The following is a 27,918-nucleotide window of genomic DNA, read 5'->3' as shown; positions in this document are numbered from 1 at the left end:
GCTCCAGCGACAACGACAATTCTTTCCAGGAGCCAAAAGGGCAAAGCATCCTGTGACTGTGTTTCAAAAGAGGCATTGCTACCGAAAGCAACGTATCTTTCCATGTTTCTCTTCATCTATATCTCAGGTGCAGATGTAATAATACTTTATTTTTCATGTTTCAAAAAATACCAAACGTTGAAAAGCAGCTGTATTTTGCTTGGTTCTAGGGATTCTTGGGCACAGGCACCCACCCAACCATATATACACCTGCAGAATCAGCCTTTGGATTTCTCCTGGGAGCAGGAATCAATTTGTGCAGGTATGTGATGAAATAGGCCAATCCCATACAAAATCCACTTGACTGGAAATTAACAGAACACTGAAGAAATGCAAACATTTACACCGTGGACGATCATTGTTCTATGGTGCTTCCTCTGTAATTCTGAAAAAAGATACATTTCTGCTTCATAGAATCATAGAATAGTAGAGTTGGAAGGGGCCAGGAAGGCCATCTAGTCCAACCCCCTGCTGTTGCAGGACACCAAGTTGCACCATCCCACTCAGATGGCTGTCCAGTTTCTTTGTGAATGTCTCTAGTGTGGGAAAGCCCACCACCTCTCTGGGCAGCTGGTTCCACTGTCATATTGCTCTGACAGTGAGGAAGCTTTTCCTGAAGTCCAGCCTGAACCTGGATTGTCACGAATTGATTATTCTGTGTCCTACACTCTGGCATCAGCAAGAAGAGATCTTGACCTTCCTCTTTGTGATAGCCTTTGGTTTACTTCTAGAGTGGTATCATGTTCCCCCTCAGTCTTCTCAAGGCTGAACATGCCCAGTTCTCTCAGTCTCTTCTCATAGGCCACTGTTTCCAAACCCAGAATCATTTTTGTTGCCCTCTGCTAGACCCTGTCCGATTTACCTGTATCTTTCTTAAATCTTGGTGCCCAGAACTGGGCACAGTATTCCAGGTGAGGTCTGATTAGTGTGGAGTTCAGAGGAGCCACTACTTTTGTTATTTGGAAGTAATACTTCTGTTAATGCATCCCAAAATAGCATTTGCCCTTTTGGCGGCTGCATCGCATTGTTGGCTCATGTTTAGCCTATTGCCCACAATTACTCCAAGATCTTTTTCAGTTCTGTTGAGCCACGTATTCCCCATCTTGTATTGATGCCTTTGGTTTCTTTTTCCTAGGTGGAGGACTTGGCACTGGTCCTTATTGACTCTCATTCTGTTGGTTTCAGCCCAGTGTTCAAGTTTATCAATGAGGTGCACAAAGCTGGGTGCAAGATCTCTGCCTAGTGAGCCTGTCCTATGTGCTGTGGTACTGAGGCAGTGGATATGAGATGGGCCCAGTGGTCACCCACAAGTGTTCTCTTGATGCTTCCTTGAACATCCTGGGGAAGTCAACCTGCAGCCCTCAACCTAACTCCATGCGGTCCTTGGCTTGCTTCAAAAGTCTGCTGCAAGTGATCAGTTCAGACTTCTTGGAAGAGTGACCTGCCCTTTTCCTTTTATTGAACGCATGTGGACAGGGAAGGAGGGAGTGGGACAGAGAGAGAGATAAGGGATGGCAGAGCTGTACAGAAAAGGAAGGGCGCAGCCAACTGTCTTTTGCACTGCCCACATGGTATCTTGATCTCTCCCCCATGCAGGAAGCCTTAGTCAATGGTACCCCCAACAGAAAAGTTTCCCTGATGAGCTGCCTTGCAGAAAGAGGCTTTTCGCAGCCCTTAGGGCTGTGGAAAAGGCTGCAGCGTACTGGGAGACTCTCAATGGACAAAGGGTGCTGATCTAGATCTTCCTTTGTTATGGCAGTTGCTATCTTCTTAAGAACAAGACAATTCCATAAAAGGGTTGAGCAAAGCTTCAATGAAAAACAGGTTTGGTAAAACAAACTCAGTTCTGTACTTGATGAGATTGCAGGTTTGTAGATAAAAATGACAACAGGCATGCTCACTGCAATTTGCTTCTATGCACAAGTTAGATTCTTGCACATTAAAAGGATTCAGAGCTGGGAGAGGATGCAGGCTGGGAAGGGTGAGACTCACACTCTGAGACATTGGAGGGCACTAGGCTGGGGAAGGCTGGGACCGTCTGACATAGACCAATCACTGGACAGTATCCAACTGTGTTGTTTTGTCAGAGCAAATGGCATTGCACAAGTGGAGATTTGCTTCCAAACCACTGTGGGAGAGGAGAGTCCACCTCAAGTTACACTTGCACAAGTGGTTGTATAAGCAGTTATACAACTATAACACAGTATAATTTGGGAATGGTCTATTTAAGTTTGCAATATGACAGCAGTGCCTGCTGCTCATTATAGATGAAGTGTTGTCATAGGAGTCATTAGCTGGACAGGGCTATTTGTCAGAGAGCTTATCCTTATTTTTCAACCCAATTTTCCCATCTGAGGAATAATATTGGGTTTTCATGTGTTTTTGAGGGAAAGTCAGTTTAGTGTGCTATTAATACAAATTCTGAAGTTTAGATAATGACTTGACTTTTTCACAGGGTTGTACTGACTTCAATCATAATTAACAAATAATAGGAATCAATTACTGGCAGTAAGAACTAGAATGCAACAGTATGAGTTAATTAAAAAAACCCCTCACAGTAGTAGCCACAGCCAAGAAGAGCTACTGGTATGTATGTATGTGTGCATGTATGTTTGCGTGTACCTAACCTTGCTTGTCTATCTTGGGTGGCAAAAATAAACTGGCCGTGAGACAGCATTGCAACACTGCAGACTTATTTTCTTTTGAGGAGCTAGTGCAGTGTCTTTCCAAATTAGTTTAGCTGTGTAAGTCAATGTGAGGAATATAAAAATAGAGAAGGAATTCCGTGTTCCGTGCACGGGGTGCCCTTTACTCTCGGTGCTAACAAATTAAGGAGACTGTTGGACTGAACCCCGCTGTACCCCACCACTGGTGAGGGCTCCCAGCTCCAGGATCAGGTGATACGAATAGCCAACCGGGTCGCATGTGCCCTAAAAGCACCGGCTCGGCTGAGGGACTTTGTTTGGGTGTAGAATGAGTTAGCTCACGACTGACTGCTCCGTCAGCCACCTGCACCGATCCTGTGGTGAGCCAGAGGCCTGACAGAATCATTATTCCGGAGCATTCCTCTTCTCCTTAAAGTCCACCTACCTATGACTAGGCAGTCACAAAAGAAAATAGGAAGGAGAGATGCTGATCACCTATTGACATTTTTCCAAGCATTGTATCATATGCCAATCTCAATAATTGACCGTGTCTTTCTTGATGGTGTCGCTCTTCTTTTCTAAATGAAAATAGCCCCCACACTGCTGTACATAAAGCTGTGCTTTAAATCAGGAAATAGGAAAAGAATGAGCCCTTAGGCCTATATATGGAGCAACGTGAAGAACAGCAAACGATGGGTGCCAGAGCTCGCTTTCTTACCCTAAAGGTTAGCCACCTAGCGGTGTGTTTATAACAAGGAGCCTTTCACCTGCTTGCTAGATGGTGGCTTGGCCTTTGGCTCGGTAAGGTGGCGCCAGGGGCCTCTCTCCCGCAGTGGCCGCTTCTCTCCTTTGGTCTTGCCACTCTTTGTAAGCTTGGGATGAGCAGGTGAACGGGCAGTGACCCAGGAGGATGCCAGGCAGGACCAGGGCTGACAGTGGGCTGATTCTGGGGCTGGGGCACAGCCAGAGATTATGGAAAATGTCCATGTGGATGAAGTTTTAGTTATTTAAATCTCTTCTACTCTGTCCACCACTGATGCCTCGGGATGGCTTACAATGAGGAACAAATAAAATGAACAAAACAAAACAAAACAAAACAAAACAAAACAATCCTAGCAGTTTTTAAAGTGTTTGTGGCCATATCCCACGAAACAGACTGAAACTTGGTTTACCTTTGAAATTCACACTTTTCCAAATTTTGCAATGGAACATTTATTATTTTTATTATTTATTATTTATTGCACTTCTATACCACCCCATATTTCAAAGGCCTTCTTGGCAGTTTGCACATTTAAAAACACATTTTATTGTATTCTAATTTTAATGACTGTAAGCCATTCTGAGATGTCATACATAAAGGACGGCATATAAAAGTATAAATAAATAAATAAATAAATAAATAATAGCCTAATTGTACTTAAATAATAAACACTTATTATCTATCTATCTATCTATCTATCTATCATCAGACCTTTACTAGAACCAACTTCATTTTCACAAAAGGTTTTGTTTTGTAAAAACTGGAGCCATTTCTCTAGGTTCCAGAATTCCTTATCAGGCTGGATGTTAGCAAATTAGGGATAGGGAGGAGGAATGATGCTAGCCTGAAGCCGAAACCACAACATGTCCATGTGGTTGGGGTGGAGGAGCAGATTGCAGATTTACAGCGCAATAGGCACAATGTAATGAGACTTACTTCTGCGTGAGCATAGAATTACTGTCTTTACTGCCTTAGGCTTAACTGCGTGCTATACGGTGTCAGTCTGTATCTAAGATTGGCTGCTCCCCTGTTCTAGGCAAAAAAAGCAATGGAAGCCAAATTGGCAGAAATTTAAAAAAGCAAATGCTGTGGGATTAAAGCAATAGTAAAAGCAGGTGTTGAGGAAGGTTTGGAATCCCTGAGTGTGCAGTCCTATGCACTTCTAGCAGAATAAAGTTGTTCAGCTTCTAGCCTTCCCCAGGCAGGCAGGCAGGCAGGCAGGCAGGCAGGCAGCCAGTTCTTGTGTTTAACCACACTCTGGGTTGCACCTGTGCAGACCTCCTTTTTCAAACATCTGCTAAACAACACTGTTTTCAGCATTCTTCTTCTAAAGTGAGAAAACGAGAGAGACCTTTCCACAATCAGAGCTGAAAGTGCCCTCCCTCTAGGACACCCTCATCAGCTCTCCAAAAGCCTCTAGGGAGCAGGCAGAGTGAGGTTCTTAGGGATGGAAATGCCAGGGCTTCAGAGACACCCCTCCTTCCTGCCAATGTTGTGCTTGTAACCAGTGAGTGAGATCTAGTGTGTGTGCTTTTGCTTGTCTGAGTTTTTCTTGCATGTAGCTGACCCTTGCAGGTGGACAATATTTTTTATCAAGCCACTTTAATTTCAGTTCAGGAACTCTGAGGTCCTTAGTAGGATAGAAAGATGTCTGAGCTCAGAAAGGTTCTTGAGTGAGCAAATGAAATGGTTCTCATTTACTGCTATTTCGTGCAAAACTAGGCTTGAATACAGAGCAAGCAGCTGGGATTTTATTTTTGCAGCTTTTAGGAGATCTTGGATGCAGCATTTTGATGTGAAATGTGATGGGAGTGGCTGGGATGAATAGTTTTGGGCTTGTCTTGAGGCTCAGTGCAGTATTTCTGAAGAAATAATGTATTACATTAATTTGGCTCTTACAACAGTATCATAAATCTCAGAAACTTCTGCAGCATGTTTACCTTTGGTTTGTGCCAAGCCATGTTCCTGTCCTCCAAAGAAACCAATCTATTTGTATTTGAGTTAGTTGCTTTGGGCTTTATGCAACATTATCTTTCTATTTAAGAAATGGGGATACAAGTAAGTACGTGAGAACAGTACATAAAGTATAACCTCTGTTCTCACACAGCCATTGCTTTTCTGTGTTTTTTCTATAAAGGCAAGGATATGGACAGCAGATCTGGCCAACAGTTAGCTTTACTCAGCCCTGCTCTGTTCCTAATTCACTCTGTGGACACAATCGGATTTCTTTCTTATGCAATGCTCCAGTATCATGTTGCTATGTACTATTAAACAGTACGGCTGCTATGTACTAGAGCTCTGTACTATGTACTATGTCCTGAATTTCAAAGAGGTGTTTGTGCTTACACTAGCGCCACTATATATAGATCCAAAATCACCAGGAGGTTACTAACACTGTACAAATCTGCTTTTATTATTGTGGTAGCAGCTAATTTCCTTAGGTAGCCTTCCCACCTACGGTACATTCCTTGTCACACTGGGACCATATGCATAACACGGAAAAGCCATTTCTAAAAGGATGAAGCTTATTTTCAAACGCTCATCTTTCAGTCTTCCACAGTAATGCTTGGCACAATTAAAAATAATACTTTGTGGGACAATCCTAGGAAACTCCTGTAACTCTCTGGACTTGGAGGGCAGAAGGAACAGGCAGGGAAAGGTTGCCCTTGTGCTTCTTCTGCCCTGAAAAGCAGTAATAGAGGCTGATTTTGGCTGTCTTAATTGAGGCACTTTCGAAGGGTAGGGAGGAAGGATGAGGCCCGTCATACCTTGGTGGCATTGGTCTGCTCCCTTCCTCTTGCGGCTCCCCAAGGCCCTTCTTGGAAGTTGCTCTTCCAAGCCCAGAGAAGCAGCAGGCTTTGGATCCTTCTGTGCTGTCCTCAAGGCAAGGAGTAGAATCCAAGCACTGATCCCCAGGTGTGAGGTTGGAATGATCTTCCACCTTGGCAGCTGACAGTCAGGCAATCCTGTAGCCATTTAGGTGCTCTCTAGCTGCCATTGAATTGCTATCCCTGCTATAGTGCTTCTTTGAGCTTTTTCTACTTGCCTGTATCCTTGATTTTTTAAAAAGACAGAATGGTAGGTTGATATTAACATCATTTGTGAACTGGGAAAATATGCATGGTCTTACTAAAATGACATAAGCTATAAACATATTTATAAATTTGCCCTTATCCTCAGTGTGAGAGGACCAGGAAAGATTCAAAATTTGACTTCCTAAATGTGAATCTACGTGTTAGAGAGAGACCAGGCTGGAGCCAAAAATGACATACCTGTGTTGAGTTCTTTCCCTCCGCAATGAGAGGTAAAAACAATATTCGCTCAGACACACTACCAGCTAAAAGTAAGATGAAATGTGGTGGGGCTATCAGCCTGGACACGTCCAGTGACTCACATGTCTGATGAAGTAGACAAAACAAATAGCCAAGTCAGTGCTTTTTATCTTTAAATAAAAATTTCAGCAAGTTCATTGCTGGGTCCCCAGTCCCCTCTCAGTATTAAGTGGTAGATTTTGCAAAGGAATCAGGAACTGAAGAACTTCACCAAGACAGAAGACATTTCTAGGATTCTTCAATGAAGAAGAAGAAGCAGAAGCAGAAGCAGAAGCAGAAGCAGAAGCAGAAGGGTGGACAAAGCTGATCCGTAGACCAAACAGGATAGTGATCAAAAGTTATCACTGTACAGGGAACTTTAGAGCACAGTTGGAAAAAATTGTCCCATGGTAAGTGAGAGCTCCAATCTTGCTCCAGTCTAAGTTCTGCTCAGTCAGGCATATAACTTATAAACTTATAACTCTCTACGCATAGGCTCAGAGTCCTGTCTAGCCCTCTTACCTTCCTGGGAGCAGGGCTAGGAATGCAGATGCTGGTGATACAACCAATATGTGTCTTCTCTTCTCTCCTTCTTGACTACCACCCTCTTTCTAATTTCCCTGAAATAAGTCACAACAAAGGCCTTAAAAGAGAAGCTGCTTTCCTCAACATCCCTCCCTCCCTCCCTCCCTCCCTCCCTCTCTCTCTCTCTCTCTCTCTCTCTCTCTCTCTGTGAGAGGGAGAGAGAAAGAGAGATGCGGGGAAGATCCTCAGCTGGATTTTCTCCGCAGCCATAACTCTGTGTCGAACTGCAGAAGAGATCTGCAGAAATTTATAGCTCCACCAAACCCCTTCTGGAAGCCTTAGAAGTGCTCTTAATTACCCAAATGAAATGTGTTGGTAGAACCAATGCACTTGGAGGTTCATTTGATTAAAAATTACCAAATGACCTCTTATTATAAGAATGCATTAAAAAATGAGAGCCTCCCCTAACTCCAGACAAAGAGGATACACAATTCAGTTTTGTTTCACATGGTACTATGCAGTTATGATATTATAAGTTATTTGCTTTTCATTTTAACTTTTAATTTGTGCACATGACTTGTCAAAAGGAAAATTTTTCTTGAAATTATTTTTTTTTGTGGTTGTGTAATCCAACAGGGAATATAATTCCTTTTCTTATTGATTGGATTTTGTCTCCTGTGTGGTGGGCCAGCAGTGCCACTCTGAGAATAATGAATATTGATAGGACCTGTAATACTGATTCAGAAAGAAGCATGAGATAAGAACTATGATTCAGTGCAAGAGTTCAGAGAAGAATTACTTTGGACAGTATTGCCAAGATAGAGGTCAAAAATTTGGCAGGTAATCGAAGGGGTCAATACTATAATGGCGCATCTTGTCATACAATACTTTCTGCGATATGTTCTGAGCATATGATACCAGAAAGCTTATATTTCTATGGCCAAAGCAATGCCACAGGCAATGGCGAGCCTGTTGTATAGCTAAACGGAGGGTTTCAGTTGTGGTGCCCATGGACACCACTTCTGGCATAGCCAGCCAAAAAAGCTATGCTGAGCTGAAATTAGCTAGATGATGTGGCAGGCAGGGAGAGGGGACTTCTTGCTCCTGTGGTGTTCCTTGGAAGTGTGAAGGGAAGGAGAGAGAGGGCAGAAAGTGCCCAGGGTGTTCCTGACCATTTGCCGAATAACCAACCTAGTGTGGCAACCAACCACACATACCTGTTTCTACCTAGGGATCAAATTCTCTTGGAAACCTCCCAGGTGTGTTTGTTCCTGCCAGATGTGGCCTTTGCAAATCTTAATATTAGGAGCATTCGGTAGAGTAAAACTGCTTTAAACAATATTGGGGATGTTTTAGGGGGCATTAGTATAGAGTACTCTGGGTTGTAATATGCAGCTGTAGGTGGTGTGAGTGCATATGTGAATTAGTGAACCTCCTGCCAAAGGATGAGATCACGGGAAGAGTTTTAAATGTGGATGTGGAACATGAGAAGTCACCCTCTCTGCTGAACACTCCGTCTATGACACATCTGCTTTCTCACAGCTTCAGTTCTTCATTTGTGAAATAGGGACATTGGTGACCTGCTTTTGCAGACGTGAGAAAGAACGATACGGAATGCAGATCATTTTGCACATGAAAAGGGTCAGGACAAATGGTTCATAATAATCCTACTTATATAGCAGCAGAAAAATGAAAAATAGAGATGGTATTTAACAAATGTCAGATGTATTGTCACATTGCCCTTTGCTCTGTTGGTGTCTCACGTACTTGAAGCAATGAAGGTTTCTGCCTTCCTTGAACATCCAATAATGGATGCCAACTCCTCATTTATGACAGTATTCTAACTGTCCCACATTTACCCACCTAACCTCCAGCATGTCTGTAAGGGACTACTATGGCTCAGCTATTACTAGACTTGGTGTATGATGGATTTTGGCCACACAGTTTTTACAGGCTGAAGATAGTATAGTGTACTCAGTGACTTCTTCACCAACACAGAAGAGTTGCCATGCTTAAGGTTACTGGTTTGCTGCACGGTGCTTGACATTTTCAGGATTACAGACTTGACCTTCCAGCAGGGTTATCCAGTGCATCCTTCTGTATTCTAGTAATCTCAGACTTCTTTTACAAAAATAATAAATAAATACATACATAAATGTTTGTAGTCTTCATGAGTAGATCTAAGAGATAAAGGCTGCATCTGAGAAAGGCCCTCTGATTTATCCCACATGAATGATCCCACATAAAGCGCATCTCTTCTGCATTTTACTGTTTGCAGAATGGTCCCTGATTAGTCTCATGTAAGAAGAGGTTTCATATGTAATGACTGGGAGCGTTTTCTTACTGGTTGATTTTAAGAGGGGGACTGATGTGCCCCTGAAGGACAACTCGGCCTGCAAAAAGAAGACTTGTGTGGGAACCCCTTGTATACATCATCACCCCTCGACCAAGGAGTGCAGGTGTGGGTCGGTCTCCTCCCTCTTTCCCTCTCCAGCAGTCTCTGATGAAACTTTAGAAGCACTGTCCTTCTATTAAAGTTTAACAACTGCAGAACAGTATGAATCAAAGTAGCATTCTTCTTGAGATGTGAGAGAAGCATCTGCCCAGGTGAAGAGTGGGATCTGAAACTTCTCCTTCCCTCTTGGGAATGAAAGAGGCTGTTATTCTTAGTGTGCTTCCAGGGCCAGGGTGGCACCGACTCTTTGGAGGAGGTTGGTGAGGCTGGGGAAATGAGGTCTATGGACATGGAGATCGTGGACCAAGGAGAGCTTGTTTCAAGGTCACCATCTCCAGATCTTCCTGGGCAGACGCTGGGAACTGACAGAGTCTGGAAGTGCTGGGAGGGGACATGGGAGAGGAGCCAGAAGAGCCTGGCCTGATCCTAATCCCATGTTGCAGCACTGGGAAAGAGGGCCTGCATAAATTTAGGAGCCTTGCCCATCTGCAGGTCCAGATTACTGAAAAGGAGGCTTCTTAGACATGGTCTCTAGTTTGGTTCAATGAACTGCTCTGTGCATGCTCAGACTCTCTTCCCCTGTTGACTAATACCTTGTAGATCTACACTGGAAATTCAATGCTTTTGCCAAAAAGCTGCCTTTGTTTGAGAAAGGGAAGGAGGAAACCCAACTCTTGACAGCTCCTCCCTTTCAGGAAGAGTCTGTCCCCACCCTGAGGGCAGCTCTGTTGCTTGAGGGCTGGTGGGCAGGAATGAAGGATGGTCTGTCATCTTCTGACGTGGTCAAGGAACTTGCCCTCAATTTCCTCCCCCCAGTTCTGAAATGTCTCCCACCTTTCCCAGGCAGGCTGGTTCTCTAGTTCTCTTTGAGCACCTTCACAGCTAATCCTGCACCAGCCAAGTCCTCTGCCCTTCTGACCAGCTGAACAAACCTATCTGAGCGGACTGTAACATGCATAATGGGACTCTTGCAGCAGGTACGATGGCACCCTCAGTGACCTCCAGTGGTGTCTACAAAGCTCACTTCTCTCTGTCCCCATACAGGAATCATTTTTCAAGAAAACTAGCGAAATGTTAGGGCAGTTCTCTCCCCTTCTGTCTTCCAGCCTCCCTCCTCTACTCCTTTGCCTTGCTATTTTCCCCTCCCTCCCAACCTGTAGCCTCACTACCTCTCCCTGCACCTCTAACTACTTTCGTCTGGCCAGGTCCCCACAGTAGCCATTCCATGACTAACCACATCGTCTGTGGGAGCCATTTTGTGGAAGTGCCCGTAGCAGAGCCAATGGAGGTCCTTGGAGCCTGGCAGTCCAAGGACAAAGAGGAAAGGATGGAAATTATATTTGGCATGCTGTAGCATCTATGGTTGCCTTGGTTTTCAGAGCCAGAGACTTTTGATGTAAGTCGCTGAAAGGAGATTTACAACAGTTTGTATTATTGTTGGACACTTAATTCTAATTTATGGGAAGCAGAGACAGTCTTGTACTTCCTGGATCTCTCCTCTGTCAGTCTTTTATTTTAGATGCTTTTCTCCAGAAGAAAGGGAAGACTGGTTCTCTTTGATGCAAAGCAAACGTTGAATTCTTCTGCGACTGAATTATAGCCATCTGGCATACTGCTTGTGAAGCTTTTCCAAGCAGAGTTGGCATGGCGTGGGTTAAAACTGCCAGATGGTGTAGGGAGCTGCTCATGGTTCCCCATGTGGGTCGGCCTCCATGCAGTTGTGTTGGACGTGCACAGCGTCTCAGAAATAAGAGGAATGGAAAATGGGTTTTGAGTCTGTCATATGGACTGGTGCTGAAGAGTAGAACAGCTTCAGGGTTGGGATAGGTTAATATGTTCTACTGGTTACTATTTCCTGGCAGAGATTCTGAGAGAGACGAAACTTATTCTTGCTAGCAATGTGGCATGGTTGAAAAGGAATGCTGAATCCTTGTTTAGCACTCTATTTAAGCCATGGTGAGAGTTTGGAGATAGGTTTATGAATATTGCCTCTTTTCTCCTCCTCTGTGCAGTGGCCATGTGTCTTGCTTTACAGATGGCATTCCTCTATTTTGAATGTATTCTGTACTTTGAATGTTCTTTGAATGTTTGAAGGGCTGTCCAGCCTACTTTAACAACAGAGGACCATAAGATGGGAGCACAGGAGCCCTGAAGTTGTCCATCAACAGGTAGCGGCAGACCAAGCAAGTGCTCATGGCCTAATCATAGGCTTCCCCACTACGGTGAGATATATTGTATTTCTTTTTGCATTTATATTCATTTCTATATTCATGTCTATAGATCCAACTGAGCATTCTCCATTTTGGTGAGATACCTTTAGTTCTATTTAACTTGGCTAAATCTGATCTATAAAGGTATATTGGCATAAGGAAATTTTATGCTGGTCAGTGTCTTCTTTTGCTATTTTTTGGGGAGAAGCATTTCCTTTTTTGGAATGAGGAATAAGTGACTACTAATGTGGCTTTGAGGGGAGATTTGTAGCCTCTGCTTCTGGAGAGCGAACCACCGTGGGCCAGCTTGTATGCCACAGCCGTGGTTAATCAACTGTGCTGGCTTATTATCCCCCATGTATGCCACTCATGGGCCAGACCAGTTTACAGAGCTGCCTCTCCAGACCAAGCAAGAATGCAGTTTTGCAGTGGTTAAGAAATTGCCTTGTACCCACAACCTGTTCTGCACTGCTGGGTGACCTGCTCACATTAGGTCTGGTAATCACAGCAAGGAGTACCAGTGAGGAGTAATTATGTAAATTTATTTATTTATTTATTTATTAAAACATTTTTATGCCGCCCCATTCGCCGAAGCCTCGGGGCGGCTTACAACATAGATAAAACAAGTTAAAATCCATATAAAATAATCTTAATTAAAACTCACATTATAAAATAAGCCGCCCTGGCCAGATAAAATTCAATTGTATTTAGCATTTAAAATGTTGCTTAAATAAAAAGGTCTTAGCCTGGCGCCGAAAAACAAATAACGACGGCGCCAGGCGGACCTCTCTGGGGAGCGCATTCCATAACTTAGGCGCCACCGCTGAGAAAGCCCTTCTCCGAGTAGCCACCCTCCTAATTTCTCTCACGGAGGGCTCCCGGAGAAGGGCCTCTCCATTCAGCATATGCACAGACTGCTTAAGAGGTCCCCATGGCTCACGTCATGCAAACCACGTCAATTTGTCATTGAATGAACCACAGTAACAAGGATGAACCACATCCTTGACAAAGATGAATCACAGTAGCAGGAGTGGACAGCTTGGCCACCCAGATTTCTGGCCTACAACTCCCATGATCCTTCACCATTGGCTGTGGTGGCAAGGGCTGATGAGAGTTGTAATCCAAAACATGTGGAAGGCCACAAATTGTCCAGCTGTGGTTTAAAATAATATATGGTTTTTCTGTTTTGCTATAAATATTTTTCACTGTTTCAACATTTTGTCAAAATAATTATTATAATAAAAGGGGAACGAAAGCGAACTCCAGAGAATGATCTGAGGGCAGTTTCAGAGAAGAGCTCTCTCTCGGGTATCCCGATGTGGTCCATTCCTGCAAGAGCTCTGTATTCCTTGAGCTCCCGCGGATCTCTGTCACCTCTGAATAAATTAAAGAATGCAGATCATTTTCTCATGGTAAATGTTTGATAGACTGAGTTCAGAGCACACACTGTCAAGTTTTCTAATGAATGAATCACTGACTCAACAGCTGTTAACTGAGCTCTCTTCTATTTCTGAATTTTTTATGCAGGAGGCTGTTTAAAATCCTTGAATCTTAACATTCGTCAATTGTTTTCAACTTAACTGCCCTTAATGGTATTTTTGGTTATCAAGCTACTTGACTCTTTTGACCATGATTTGCTTTTGTATTTGTTTTCGTAGTGCTCTTTATTGCTTTTCATTTTATGCGGTGATTTCTGAGTTTGTGCTGTGAGCATTTGTCACCGCCATTGCCGATCAGGAGGACTGGGGATTTTTACAGCACTGTCAGATGGGGCTGATTGTGTTGTAGCTGCAATTGATTTGCCCTGAATTTTTAGTAAGAAATCTTTTTCTAAGGATAAGGAATAGATATTCAAGGGGACAAAACACCTGTTCATGCCATTATATGGTATATGCTGAGTCACTGTTCTCTTTAGCACTGCATACAACCAAGGTTGAATAATGACATTTTTGAGCAATTTAATAAATCAGTGTTGCATTTGTTCCTAAAGATAGCAGATTTCCTGCAGTAAGTCACAGAATTTATTTATATTTTTCCTTAAGCATATTTGTTATAGTAAAACAATGTACCCAAACCCAGCATCAACAGACAACAGAAACATGTTGCTGAAGTGTTGTTTATTCCCATAATTTGCTGTTTTTCTTTAGAAGGCAATTCTGCACGCCATCTGTTCATTTTAGCTGTCTCCCTCCCATTCTGTAAATGATTTAGCAGTTTAATTTGCTTTGTGATGACTTTCCATTTTGGAAGGCGCATGCGTTCACCGTTCATGTGTGTAAACAAGCAAAATTATAGTGAATTTTGTGAATTATAATGTGATGCATGCCAGCAGACCCCACTGCCGGTCTCAGTCTGATGTTCCTTGTGGAATTGTACGACAAGGTTTTGAGATGGCTAGATGGAGGGGATGCAGTGGATGTGGTATACCTGGATTTCAGCAAGGCCTTTGACAAAGTGCCCCATGATATCCTGGTGGAGAAACTGAGGAGTTTTGGGACACACCAAAGCACTGTCTGGTGGATTAGGGCATGGTTGACTGACCGAAAGCCGAAGGTAACCATTAGTGGGGAATCATCGGGATGGCGGCCAGTGACAAGCGGGGTCCCCCAGGGCTCTGTCCTGGGGCCAATTCTGTTTAATCTTTTCATTAATGACATGAAAGAAGGGGTGAACAGTCTGCTGATCAAATTCGCAGACGACACTAAAACTGGAGCAGTGGCCACAACTGAGGAGCAGGTACTCCAGATCCAAAAGAATCTGGACAGACTATGGAAGTGGGCAGGAGACAACTTGTGGGCGTTCAATGTGGATAAGTATAAGGTCCTATGGGGCATAGGAATAGGTGTCATAAGTACAGGTTATGGCTGGAGAACAGCACTTGTGGAAGGGACCTTGGGGTACTGGCTGACTGCAGGCTAAACATGAGTCAGCAGTGTGATGCGGTGGTCAAGAGGGCGAACACCACCCTTGGTTGCATAGCCAGAAGTGTGGCTTCGAGATCAATAGAGGTATTACTACCACTCTACACGACTCTGGTGCGCCTGCAACTGGAGTATTGTGCTCAGCTTTGGGCCCCTCATCACAGAAAGGATATAGCCAGGTTAGAGTCAGTGCAGCGTAGGGCCACAAGGTTGGTGGCCGGTTTGCAGGGGATGGGGTATGAGGCGAGACTGAGGGAACTGGGTCTCTTCAGCCTGGAGAAGAGGAGACTCAGAGGGGATATGTTGGCGACATACAGGTATGTGAGGGGATGTCACATGGAGATGGGTAGAGACCTGTTCTCCCCTGCAGAGGAAGGCAGAACGTGCTCCAACGGAGCAAAGCTCAGGGAGCCAAGGTTCCATTTGGATGCCAGGAAGCTCTTCTGGACAGTTAGGACCCTGAGGGTGTGGAATGGGCTTCCACGAGAGGTCGTTGAGGCCCCATCGGTGCAGGTGTTCAAGGATAGGCTGGACGTGCCCATGGTGGGCATGTCGTGAGCGGAGCCGGCTGGAGCCGGAGGTCAGACTAGATGGCCCGAGAGGCCCCTTCTGACTTGCTCTGTTTCTATGTTTCTCTGGGACAAAAGAAGGGACATTTGCAAACGATACCCAAATGAGGGAAGCATGAGCAAGGGGAGCCCAGTTCCAGTTCCAGGGCAGAAGCCCTTTGGGCAAGGCAAGGCCCCTCTTCCTCAGGGAGTCTACTGCTTCTCCTTGCCGTGGCCACCAGCAGATGTTCCTCCCCACGGCCTTTCTTATTCTTGGTATAACCTGCTCGCCTGAGAGTCGGAGAGTCCGGGAGCAAGTGGGCACCTCCAGCTTCTCACCACCGCTGCAGTCTGGCTAGAGTGAGGACCAGGTGAACGGGCAGGTTGCATTGATGGAGATGAGGAGCAAGTCCAGGAGGGTCTTATTGGTGGACCTTGGGCAGGTGCCCAACCCTGCCTAGCATTTATGCTTCCCCCCGAGTTGGCAGCAAATATCAAAGGCATGAATCAGGGAGGAATTCCAGTGATCTTTGCTAGACACCTATGTAGCACAATGATCTCTAGCTGTATTCTGCCTATTTCCTAATCCATGTTCTAACATATGAAGCAGGAAAGGCATTTTGGAACGGAGTATGAAAAACGCTTTGCAACATGATGGTAATAATGCTTTCTCTAGATACCATGTCTCTGTGTGTGTTGTGTACACGTGTATCTAAGTATATCAGAAGGCAAATCAATCTTTTCCTGGTCTATATCACTTTCACATTGTTCATCCACATGTCTGTTCTATTTTGTTTCCACAAACTGAAGAAGCCTGCAAAACATTTTTGTTGCACTGCATGGAAATTTATGATTTTATTCGTATTTCTAAATGTGGTTTCTTTCCAACTGTGCACTTCTCTCTTTTTTTGCTCCAAAATATGTAGACATATTGTCTGGGAAAGCAATATTTTAAACCATATTACAAGCATGGACAGCTTTAGAGCATTGAAGAAATACAAAAGAGGGAGGGTAACTAATTTTGACCTACATTTGTATTCGATTTTTGTTTCACCCAATAGTTGAAGCTCTCTGAGCAGTTCACAGTAATTAAAACCATGCAATTCAGGATGATAAAACGTAATATAAAATGTAAGGTTTAAAACGTCAGTGTACAACAAAAGTAAAAACCACTAGTGATATAAAGGATTAAAAGTACAATGACTGGCTTAAAAGGAACAGAAACCAAAGGAATAAATGTGTGCGAAAGTGAGCTGATCCTCACCGGCATTGAAAAATCACAACGGGTGGTGGGGCAAGACTCTCCATTATGTGGGTGCCACAACAGAAAAGTCTCTCTTCTTAGTAGCCACCCCACTCACTTCCGTTGGCAAGAGCTCTTGGAGAAGAACCATAGAAGACATTCTTAAGTCCGGGCATGTATACATGGGTGGAAACAATCCTTCAGGTTACACAGATTCAAGTCATTTCAGTCTTTGAAAGTTAATACTTTGAATTTGACCTGGAAATGGACAGTGAGATCATAAAACCCATCTGGTATTGAAAGCTGCTGAAGAGAATCAACTGACATCCCAGTGACTAAGGCAGTTTTCTTGCTTTTTAAATGATGCCCTCTATTCTGCTTGCCTACTGCAGTTCAGGAGAACTAGCTAGAGCTTGTTAAGGAAACAGAGTTGCAAGGAAGCCCAGCTCTCCAAGGACAAGGAGTATCACGGATGAAGCTCCTCAGCCCTAGTGACAAGGAAACAGCAGACAGAAGAGTTCAGCATGCGAGTTCAGCAACAGGGTGAGGAGGCCAGGGTGTTTGAATCTTCCTCACGTTCTCCTAGTAAGGAGCATCATATAAATAACTAAAATATTAACCAGTATACAGAAATAACTATAAATAACCTAATAAATAACTCAGTTTTCTGTGTAACCAAGCAATAAGAAACAATGACAATAAGAAACAGTTATGAAGGTAGAAAGTGAACAAGGTATGAGGGCGATCCCATGTATTGTACAGAATGTCACTTGAATTAATATATTCCAGCTGGACAGAAGGCAAAGCTTAATGAGCTCCTGGTTCTCAGGAAGCAAGTTTGTTCCCTTGCAACCAAAGTTGCTGATCTAGAGAAGCTTAGAAAGGCTGAGCTGAGTGGATAAGACTTTTGGGGACCTAGTGGCAGGGTCCAAATCCCTGGGAGACAGTTCCAAGAGACTGGAATGTTAAAGAGACTGGATCTCTCAGCAATGGAAAGCGTCATTCTGAAGGGAAATAATCCCTTAGAATGGACCAGTTCCTTTGAAGATGGACAAATGGCTGAAGAGTGAGGTTGTGGCTATCATTAAACACATAGACAACTGGGTTTGTGATAGGCAAGTGAATGGCAAATTGCCTGGTACAAGGGTTGCAGAAATTGTATGTGCCACCTAGATAGCTTTAGAGATAGTGTTGGAGGCAGAGTCAGTGCACAGGCGTAGCATCGGTACTCACGGTATGGGCAAATGTAGTTATGAGGTCCTCAAAGCCAAATTTAGCTTGGTTTGTTAGAGGTTGAAATACAGCGCCACCAAGGTGTTTTTCCCTGAAATGCTACCTGTTTTACATGCAGGGCAAACTAGACAGGCAGAGTTTGATAGCCTGACACTGTGCATGAGATAGTGATGTAGAAAGGAAGTCCAGATTTGTTAGTCTCTGGGGGACATTTTGGGGCATGCCAAGCCTGTGCAAGAGGGACTGGCTTCATGTGAAGCAGAATGCTGCCCTCAACACAAAAAGGATGGCCCATCCGCTTTCCAGCTGAACCTGGAGGAAAGCTGACCCTGACTGGGATGCACACTATTCAGGCTGAATCGCCGCCAAGGGGTGAGGATGCAAGTGCTTCCAGTTGTCCAAATGGAGCAGGTGTGTCATGGTGCAATGTCAATTTCAGGTAGGAAGCATAAATCTTGCTTCCCCAGTCCGTTAAACAGGTTCTGATCTTCACAAATTCTTATCCTCATTTGTTTCTTGTGCTTTTGGACTGTGGGGCTGTTGGCAACAATATCAGCTATGGCCCAACCGCTTCATGGACTTGTTTCCACAAAGTGGATAGGCCATAATTTTAATTCTTCTGAAGTTTCCTGTCAAATAAGAGGAGTTTGGGCAAACAATACCTGGTGTACAATGAATCAGCATTCACTTTCTTTAAGATTTAAGGTGCTTTAAAGTTAAAGCCCGAGAAGCATTTCCACCATTTGCTGCAGAAATTGGATTTGATGATGATTCAGCCTTGACACCACCGCAAGTACATGGCATTATGGATCCGATCAGTATTATCTAGGTTGTAGATTAATAACTGTGACTGCAGATGTGCCCTACTTGTTTAAATGGTGGACCCTTGTACTTTTCCATTCTAGTAAATGGGCAGGGAATTGATTGTTTGCATCACCCAGGAGAACAGATCAAGTGCAGCCTCTGTATCAGTGCATTTTCTGCTTCTCATTTCTGCTGCTTTCTCTTCCTGTTAACCCACGTTCCTATCTGCCCTCCTTCTGCCTCCTCTCCTTGCGTTAACAGCTGCAAGGCTGATGCTTGTACTTAGCTATTGTGCTCAAAAATAGGGTGGCAGAAAAGAAGAGGTGGTGGTGTCTCCCTTGCACTTGGGCAGGTACTGGGGGCAATTAACACAACCGGTGCAAAGAACACTTAACTCAGTAAAATCATAATGACTTGTGCGATGCTTTGTTTGGTTGCTTGGGAAACAGCTTATGCAACGGTTGGCATAGGTTGAATCAAGGTCTCAGATTTGACATTCACAGATGGAAATGAAGTTTGGACAAGCAGAGGAAGCCTCGTTCTGGTGGAATGGCCCCATTTAAAAATCATGATGTAGGGTGCTTGCGTAAAGGCACACTTAGTTAAATTATATTGAAGTTGGATGCCTGTGAAATTCAGAAATATCCTTTTCAGAGCTCTGGAGCATACATTGCCCTCAGAAAGAAACTCAGTTTTCTACTGAATGACATCTTGGGAAAGGGCCATGCATAGCAAAGGACACTGGGCACTCAGTTGGTCTTGTGCTTGCTCTTGGTCTGACGTGGATTCCTGGTGATTATCCTCGGTAACATCATTGCTTAGAGCAAGCCTGCAAAGCTTGTGTCCAGCCAAGGCCAGTGCAGACCAGCATCCTCGTATGGTGGGCTGCGGGATGCAAGAACCTGTGGCTTTTAATTCCTGGCTGCAGTGCTGGATGGAAATTTTTGCAGGTCCGGAGCACTCTGATTGTAGGAGCTCAAGGTAGATCTATGGATAGGGTTTATGCTGTATGGATCCCATAATCATACATGTATGCACAGGGCAGGGTGCATGCTAGCTGGGCTATTGGGGCTTGTCCTGCTGGTGGGTTTCTCATGGGAAGCTGTTTGGCCACTGGGTGAACAGAATGCGGGGCTAGATGGACCTGTGGTCTTCTTATGGTCCTATGAAGAATCCAGCTTCCCAAATCCAGAGGGAACCCCAGAACAATAGCCTAGAATCACCAGGTATTCCTCCCATTCATACCTTTTCGCTGAAACACGTCCTTCGCCATAATGTTGCTGCTGCCACTCATTAGACTTACATAGCAGAGGAAGGGGAACATTGCTACAGTGGCCCTGAGTGATCCTGTCCCTTGTTACCAGGAAGGGAGAGGGGATTACCAGAGGCGTCTCCTTTTATCCTCTCTATCAATTAGAACACTAAAGAGTAGGACAGGTCATATTGCTAAGCTCTGAAAGCCTTGCCTAGCCATTAGTCCGTGAGAGCGCTACTTCAGAAGAACTCACATCATGGAACTACAATGCAAAGCTACAGTGCTACAATGAGAACCTTTTAAAACAAAGAAAATTACAATTAGCGTAGATCGTGACAAGTGCCACCCACAGACCTTCTATTCTGTAATGGGTGTACTTATCACTGATACAGGCAGACAGCAAACTGCATGCTCAACATGCAATAAAAGGCTTCATGTTTTTGTGACTAGGTCTGTGTCCAATGATCCTGTGCCCTTTATAGCAAGGGCACTAATAGACGCCTTCTCCTCAGATCACAAACGTGCACTGCCAGATGAATTTCTATTGTTTCCACATGTATAACCAGACATAAAATCTGTGGCAGAAATTATAGTTGCACTAATGGCAGACAGGTTGGTTTCAAGGTTCCCCCCCTCCCATCAATATTGCTTTTAGAATGTATCCTGACAATTTTCTAAGTAGTTGTAAGGAGAGCACTGTTTGTCTGAGCTGATGAGTATAAATACCTGTCTTTGGTCAAAGGGACAGAAATGGCTCATTTCGTGTGCACTGTTCAGAGCTGAGAATCAGCCGTTGCAAAATAGGACAACTGAAGATACAATCTGTGATTTGGGTAACAAAGAGCTTCCACGTTAATGCTTCATGTACATGTCCCTAAGACATACACTTACCTAAGAAAACTGCTAAATCGAACAAAAATTTGCTTTAATGGGATTGAATTTTTTGTAGGCCGCAAAAAACTTTGATAGATCTTTGGAAGAGTCATAGCTTGTTATGCCTAATGTGGGTAATCCAGCCCTGCCTGACAAGCAACAAATATGGGAAGTCCATTCTATTTTTTCAATACTGTTCATACTCTATAGTCCCCAAGAAGCTAGGTCTAGTGGAGGCCATTACAGCTTCCCTGCTTGAGCAAGCAAGCGTCTTAGTACAAAGATCTCTGGTATCCCTTTGCCCACAGCAGTAAAGATCCTACTTGGAATGAAGAATTTGGCATAGAAAAACAAGCTTGCATTACCCACCCCTTGATTGTTAACTTATTTATCTTTAATATTTCTAAGCTACCTTATATCAATAGAGCTCGGCATGAGATACCCTCCTTCCAATGAAAACAAAACAATTCTGTGGGAGGGAACTAGCACTAATGGCATCACGTTGGCATAAATCAGCCGCCGTGCTGTGCCATTAGCACAAAGAGAAAAAGTGGCAAATGGCTGCTGTCAGGTTCATTCTTCACCCCCACCCCAACACCTGGCGTTGTATTTTTTGCATCCGAAGTTCCCTCGGTTTAGTTTATGAAGAAATTTTTGAATTTCGGCATGCTCTTACAAAAGTAGACACCGTATAAAATACTTATCCATTTCATCTTGCCAGAAGAATACAGTTGTTCATAGAATAAACAGGCCTGTGTTGTGCTCATAACTGGTAGAGATTACGTGGCAACCTAATTTAGCTTGCCGGACATGACTGAATACTCATGGATCCACACCCAGATGTTGAAGATTTAACCCTCCAAGCCCTTTGTCTGAATGAGCAAATCTGTCAGTCCTGCCTTCTACCACAATCACTTGAAAAACAAAAACGAAACAAAAACAGATAACCTCAATTTTTGTATCCCATTTATGAAAAATTTGCTAATTTTGCTAAGATCAAAAATGGAATCTACGAAGGTCACATCTTCTCCTACTTTGGGTGAACAGCACTGCTTAAAGTGGACATTCAGTGTAGATAGTGATAGGCCAAACGATAATGGTCCACATAAATCGTCACAGAATTACCTTTCTAGCAGCCTATTACTGACGTGTTATCAGACTTGTTCAGAGTATCGGAAATTGTCTCAGGGGGAAAAATGGCTACGGTTGTGTTAAGTGACACCATAATTTCTGATTGAATGAAAACAGGCTGGAGAGTTCATCTAAGCTTGGGAAACAGAGTGTGAAATTCCCAATGAGGAAACAGTAGAAACCCATTGAATTAAGGAGCTTGCGCGCAAAGAGGAAACTTGTGATACATGTTTGGAGCATTTAAGGGCATAGCTCTCTTACTACAAGTGTAACAATTACTTATAAGTTACATCAATTACATTATTACATCAATTATGTAATAAATGGGTGGCAATCTTGGTTAGACTGTTTGCAGAATCCATTAACTACATAGGCACTAATATTTAGAAGCATAGAAATAGTAGTAGTAGTAGCAACAGCAGCAGCAGGAGCAATAATAATAGTAAATCGGTCCTTCTAAAAATTACTGCCAATTAAAATGGAGTCTTTTCCATTAGTGCCCTGCTAGGTTGATCCTTATTATCAGAGCTGTAAACATAATGGAAGTGGCCAATCTATACACACAATTGCGCATTTTAATTGGCAGTAATTTTTAGAAGAGCTGAAGGAATAGTCTCTCTAGGTAGTCTAGCCAAGATTGCTCCATGATTATTACACACATTTTGCTGATGCATTTAGGTCCTGTTGGGGCAGCTGCACAGGTTTCTTGCAACACAATCCACCCTATACCTGTTTACTCAAAAGAAAACCCAGGTAACTTCACTGAGGCTTACTTCCCATAGTCAGCGTAATTATGCCCTTTAACCTTCGTATATTTAAAGGGCCTGGGAGACATCTAAAACATTTGGACGGTCAAAGGCTAGTGTTGCACATATGCATGCCACATCCAAGTAGCAAGATGTTTCAGGATTTCTGGCACTTTCTCAGGCTTCAGTCTCTTTAGAACAGTCTCTCTGACCCAAATATCAAATTCAATTTCGGAAAAGCTCTACTGCAAGGCTTCCTGATAGTTTGGACCTCTGTAGCTGTTTGGGAATTGCTATGAACATAACTAATCACTGCCTAATCACCAATGCCTAATCACTGGATAGTCTCTTTGGTGTCTACCTGTCATATCCATGAATTTTAGGCTGTGTATTATTTAGCAAAAACTTTTGTTTCATGTCTCCTTAAAATGGGAATGTCTAATTCAGCTAATTTATTTATTATTATTTATTTAAAACTTTTGTATGCCGTCACCACATGCATCGGCACCTCGGGACGGCTCACAACACATACAATTAAAAACAATAAAACAACAAATTCCGTAAAACTGTTCTATTAGAACAGTTAATATTCACTTAGCCAGATACTCTTTTAAAGTATTTACTTGTTTCTTGGAAATTAACAAATGGTAATTGTGGCATGGTGGTTAGGATGTTGGACTGGGGACCTGGGAGATCTGGGTCCTAGTCTCCACTTGGCCATGAAGCTCACTGGTGACTTTGGACCGGTCACTCGCTCTCAGCCTAACCTACCTCACAGGGTTGTTGTTGTGAGGATAAAATGGAACTATGGAAACCACCTTGTGTTCCTCACAAGTGAAATAAAGGAGGATTATAAATACAATGCAACAATAATAGCAGTAATTGGATTTTCCGTGCCCTCTTACCAGCTGGAAGATCACACAACAGTGGAGGGATAAACACGCATCTTCTGAAATGCAATGAACTGAGGTCTCCACTGTGCTTTCAGTATTTGAATGTGTAGCACACAGATGCCAGTTGCAGATGAATATCTCTCTGATAACCATTTTAAGGTATTTGGATATTTGGTGAACTCCCTGGAGTAGGAGGCGGGGGAGCTCATTCAGCTCCCCCCTCCCCCCAATTATGCTTGACTTCTCTTTGTGCACTTGAGAGTCTTTGACAGCCATGGCAAGCCAAGATTAGCACACAATCCTAGCTGTCAAAGAGAGAAGCCCCATTCCTCTGGGATGCTGCCAGGCAGAATAAGAGGGAAGGAGGTGGTAGAGAGAGCAAAGCAACCACCATGAACTTGATCCTCTGAGCATGGATGCTTGGGACAGAAGAGCAACCTGGCCATTGTGCTCCTTTCCCCCTCACTGCTTCCACCGCGATTCACCAGGACTTCCTCATACATCTCAGGTGTTTTCTGTCACTATGGAAGCATTTTGTCCTCAAGATTCCATTGTGGCATTGAAACCGGCAAGGCAGACAAGAGCAGGGAGAGCAGGACAGGGATGGGAGATGCTTGACCCTCAAAAGACAAATGACATCCGTTGCTAGGAGGCTATATTAAGGTCAGGGAGAACAACTGCCCCGGGGCAGAAGGCTGGGAGAGAAGAGAGTCAGCCTTGGAGTGCTGCAAGGACTCGTTCTTCTGGGCCAAAACCACAACTGAGTCAGCACTCCTCTTGGCCAGAAGTTTCCCCTTCTGGCTCTTCTAAATCCTTTTGCACGTGGCCTCCCCCAGTCTGAGGTTTAAATGTGGTGAATGCATTGTAACCCACGGTGGCAAAAAACACACGAAGGCTTTTGCAACAAGGAAGTGAACAGGAAAAGCACTGAGCATCCCTTCTTTCCCACTCAGCTGGATCACCTTTCCTTGGCCTTTTCAGAGGAAGTAGCTTTTTAGGTGGCTGTTAGGGTACATGACAGATGTGTGTACGTGTGTGATGTAATCTGAAATGAAACCAAGATGTGTTGGACACTTGAATCTTTGTGTCTCAACCTCAGGCCTCTTTTGTACGTTTGGAATTATAACCCTCTGTCTCATATGAGAGCAAACTAGATTTTTGAAGTAAAACTCCAAGAGGTACCTGCTTATAAGTAACCATTACATTCAACAGGGGGAAACAGGGCATTTAGATAATCAGAAAATGCATCAGAGTACCTGTGTTTCAACTAATGGAGTGTGATTTTGCTGCAGAGTAGCAAATTAAATAAGGTCATTCATGCAAATGCAACTGAATTATGTTCAGAAATTCTAAACGTGGGGTCTGTGAGCTTGCAGAGATGTATGTCTCACATTAGTACTAAGTTAGCATGGTTATTTATAATTTATGCAGTAGTTTATGGATATTTTCTATTTCTTAAATAAATACAAAGGGAACGTTTAGCAAGAGTATAGCTGTTTGGCAGATAATGCACAACTAGATTTAAATTTCATGCATTTTTATTTGCTTGTCTTTGTATTTGGAAAACCAATAAAATTTATTTTTCAAAACCTTCAGAAAGCAATCTGGTGGCCCCTAGGCAAGTGTCCCATGGATGACAGAGAGGCAAGGGAAACCCCCCTGAAGCGAGAAACTGGTCTCGGAAAGGGAAGTCAGGATCCAATTTCTTCTCCCAGCCCTCACAGCTGATGTGGAGGAACCTAGTTGGCTGCCCTCTGAAGCTGGAAAACAACCTTGGAAGAGGAGGAAAGGGGACATTCTGGTGGATGGGAAGGGGAGGAAACTGTAGAGTCCAAGACATCTTGAGCCCATTCCAGCCTCCTTCTCTCCCGTTCTGGAGCAGCATTGCTAGACAGGCTGAAAAACTTGTCCAGCAAAAGTCGAGGGCAAAGATTGCCCCTCTTGCCCAGACAGCTGCAGCCCAACAAGGCTTCAGAACTTCAGAAGACAATTAAAAAAACAAATTCGAACCTTTGCAGCTGTGGCTATCTCCATATTAAGCTGCCTGAAAGAAACTGGCAAAATCAGTGTTATTTCTAGGGTTTCCTTCAAGATACACCTCCTTCAAGGTGGCGATTCTGAGCACTGGGAGTGCATGCAACGGTATCATTCCCAGAGATGGTGTTGCTGAGAAGGTGCAGCCCTCTTTCAGAAGCTCCCAAGACCTCAGTGCATCCTAGAATTTTCTGTTTTCACTTTTCTGCTGGTAGGTATTTGTTTAAACCAACAATCAGGTACATGTACCTCTTCCCAACAATGAGAACAGTCACATATCAACAGCTTGTTACTGTCGTAATTCAGGCCACAATCCACAACCGTGCTCTGCGGTACTGAGGCAGCTTTGCTAAGCTTCAGCAAAGTCTAGAGAGCCAGAGGGCAAGCATGCAGCTCCCAGGCTTCACCCTGGTCTCTCCAGAGAGCCACCAGTGTTCTCTAGTCCTGACTAGGAGCTTTGGTGTCCCACCTGACAGGTCCACTGGAGTTTTGCTTTAAAATGACAATGGAATGAGAGGGAGACTATAGAATTAATTTTGAAGGATGCTCCATTTCAAGATAATGAAGAGAAATAGGTGCAGTTCAATGGTGACCGCAGCCCAGAAACCAAGGAAAGACTGTAATTATAGCTGGGCCCAAAAACACTGCTGTATTGAAAGCTTTCATAGATCCATAGAATAGTAGAGTTGGAAGGGGCCATGAAGGCCACTGGGTCCTTAGAAACATAGAAACAGAGTGAGACAGAAGGTCCTCCCGGGCCATCTAGTCTGACCCCAGTTCCAGTCAGCTCTACTCATGACATGCCTACCATGTGCATGTCCATCCTATTCCTGAAAACGCTCACTAAAGGGGTCCAACCCCCTGCTGTTGCAGGACACTAATTTACACTAGTTTTTTCCCCACCAATAACTGTACATTGTCCCAGTAAGATTACATAGTCTCTCTTCTCCAGACTGACATGCAATAAGTGGCAGTTAGCCACCTACTCAGCCTTTACTTATGTTGTTCCCCTGTTGACAAAGAGATTGGAAGAGGAAGACTATCCTAAAACACAAGTGATGATGAATAGCAACATCTAAAAAGCCCCCACACATTAGAATGTCTAAATAATGAGATGGGAAGGGGAAATCAACATATAAAATCATGAACACGATATATAAATTCCATGGCAGTTTACAATAATATAAAAAGTAACCCCACCAACAAAGAAAACCTTAAATACATAAATAAAATAAGCAGATCATCGTATTTGAGCAGCCTAAAGATTACAGTGAGCAATGCAAAGCAGGGGAACCACACTTTTTAAAAAAGCTTCTTGCAAACCTCAGCTCCAAAAGTGAGTGTCAGCCCTTGAGTATGTGTCATTATGTTGTCTGAGCCAAGCTTGTGAATGAGGTTTTGGAGTACTGCAGCTTGTGACCGGTTAGCTCAGTTCAGGCTCTGCAGAAATCCTGGAAGTGGAGGCAGTCTCTCTGTAGCCGAATGCTTGTTCTTCTACCCTCTTATCTGTGCTGTGCTATTCTAGGCATATCAGGTTGAGCAAGCAGTAAGCCACATTCAACAGAAAGCTTTGGGAATGGGAGCTGCAGCTTGATCTCTCTTTCCTCGGCAACCCTTGCAGTCATTGAGAAAACTGAACATGCTTTCCTTAATTCATGATATCCCTACTCAGCCCTCCAGCTTAAGTGGCGACCCTTCTTTGCAAGATTATTTGCATTCTTAATTAAAAGCTCACAGGGCAATTCTCATGCCGAAAGTAGCTTAATGTTTGGGAGTGGGAGTACATTCTGAAAAGCATCCTCAGGAAATGAACTGAATCTCTGACAACAATGAGGATTTGTAACTTGAAAGAGAATTAGTTCAGCTGAAGGAGAACAGGCTTTGAATCATCTGCAAAGAGATAAGGCACCTGGACATGACAGATAGCTGCAGAAATGTTCAAAGCCTTGGAAGGTTATAGAAAACTATTTATGTAATAGACTGGGAGTCAGAGGCATAGACAGGAAAAAAGAGGGTGTATGATTTCAAATAAAAGGAGACCTACTTGTCTCTGATAGAGGAATGAGAACTCTCCTGCCCCCCTCCTGCAGTCTTGAACAGATTTTTACATTGTTGTTTTGATGTCTTAGATGGAAAATAATACAGAGGCATTAATTCAGATTTAAGCACTATTTAGAACAGAGTTCTAATCGGAGGGTAGTGCTGTTCATTACAAGATAGCAACAAGAAAGACAAGAGCAATGGTACTGCTGCTCATGACTGCATCTCGTAACATGTAAAGTGAGCTTGGCT

General features: G+C 43.6%; 1 protein-coding gene across 4 annotated transcripts in view; it reads left to right on the top strand.

The window, feature by feature from the left end:
- Positions 1 to 27,918, top strand: part of ESR1 (estrogen receptor 1) — a 200,651-nt gene that overhangs the window by 23,335 nt on the left and 149,398 nt on the right. For 2 of the 4 annotated variants that reach the window (XM_044422657.1, XM_044422685.1), the window contains exon 1: positions 11,846 to 11,957. The exons of 1 other annotated variant lie outside the window; for it this stretch is intronic. The gene's annotated coding sequence lies outside the window, so the exon portion shown is untranslated. Of the gene's footprint in view, positions 1 to 215; positions 302 to 11,845; positions 11,958 to 27,918 lie in introns of those variants that run through there. One more of the 4 variants, XM_044422677.1, reaches the window with a different exon arrangement.

This window comes from Varanus komodoensis, unplaced genomic scaffold, assembly GCF_004798865.1.
Source record: "Varanus komodoensis strain SLA01 unplaced genomic scaffold, ASM479886v1 scaffold1, whole genome shotgun sequence".
NCBI classification, from domain to species: domain Eukaryota; kingdom Metazoa; phylum Chordata; class Lepidosauria; order Squamata; family Varanidae; genus Varanus; species Varanus komodoensis.
Note: the sequence above shows the minus strand (reverse complement) of the source record. Positions and strands in the feature narration are given on the sequence as shown.